The following is a 1,417-nucleotide window of genomic DNA, read 5'->3' on the forward strand; positions in this document are numbered from 1 at the left end:
TACTCCAAAAGGCACATGGAACCGCTATATGAAGGTGTGATGCTTTTAAAGGGCTGGAAAAACTTTTCATGTGGCTGAAGCAAAAAGACTGTGTAGTCAGGAGCAAGAGATGGGGCTACATGGTAAACGGGGACCATATCCTGAAGGGCCCTGTGTAAGAAGCAAAGGAATTTTTACCTTAACATACAAAAGTTAAAAGAGACAACAGCTTGATAAGATGAAACAAGAGTTGGGGGCGCGCAGTAGCCTAGAGGATACTAAGAAAAAGAAGATCAGGTTGGAGGTAGAACCTATAAATGAAATGAACATCTATAACCCATACTCACTCCAGGGCATCTTACCCTTGAGAAATTGAAGTACACTTGGCCCTCCCATTTCCAAGTCTTGCTGTGTTGGGCTTCTCTCTGTCCCCATTCCTCTCTGAAGTATTTCTTTTCAGATCTGTTTGGGTACGTTCCAGCTTTGTTCCTTTTTCTTCCAGAGCTCCAAATACCTCAGCACCTACTGATGCTCAGTTAAGGTTACCCAGGATTGGAAGCATCACCCACAGCTACCCTTCCCTCACTGGGCCAGCTCCCAATATGCCATTCCTACCACCTGGTTCTCTCCATTGTATGTAGCTCCTCAATCCGCTGCTTCTCCTTGGGCGTACAGCCCTATCAAGCCAATCTGCATCCCTCAACTTCTCTGGGATTCTAGGGAACAAAAATTCCCTCATCTTGCTATTATTCATAACTGACTAGAAATGGGGGAAAGAAGCTGGGATCCTGGATGATGACAATATTCACAAAGAATCCAGGGGAAGACATCTGACTGAAAAGACATGAATTCTGTTAAGGTGAGGCTGAGGCTGAGGTACCTGAGGGACATTTAAATGGAATTGTCCAGAGGCATGTAGGCCTACGGGCCCAGAAGTCAGAAGAGAAGTCTGAACAGGCATGTGAATTTTCAATAAGTCCTTAGTAACTGCAGCTGTGGTTGTAGATGAGGTCACCCAGGGAAAGCACAGAGAATGGGAAGAACAGAGTACAGAATAAACCCAGGGACTCTGGCATTTAGGGGATGAGTCCAAAGGGAGCCAATAAAGGGCACTCAAGAGGAGCTGAGATTTGATAGTAAGGAGGGGAGACCTGTGTGAGAAGCTAAGAAAAGAAGGGACAGCCAGGAGATCAAGTGGCTCAGGGAGATCAACCAAAAGTTGGAAGGGAAGTGCCAATTTGTTTTGTCCACATGGGGCTCAATTGATGACTCATTCATTGTGGAGTGATAAGGGCAAAACCCGGATTAGAGAGGGAGTAGGGAGGTAAGAAGAGAAGTGAGCTAATCAGATTTATCTTTGCAGGAAGCTTGTGAAGAGAAAGAGATAGGATGGTAGCTAGGGGTTTTGTTTGGTTTGATTTTCAGATGGGACAGGTGT

The sequence above is a fragment of the Lynx rufus genome, unplaced genomic scaffold (assembly GCF_022079265.1).
Source record: "Lynx rufus isolate CCGP_SWC_20201006 ecotype Redwood Valley unplaced genomic scaffold, mLynRuf1.p SCAF_13, whole genome shotgun sequence".
Lineage (NCBI taxonomy): Eukaryota > Metazoa > Chordata > Mammalia > Carnivora > Felidae > Lynx > Lynx rufus.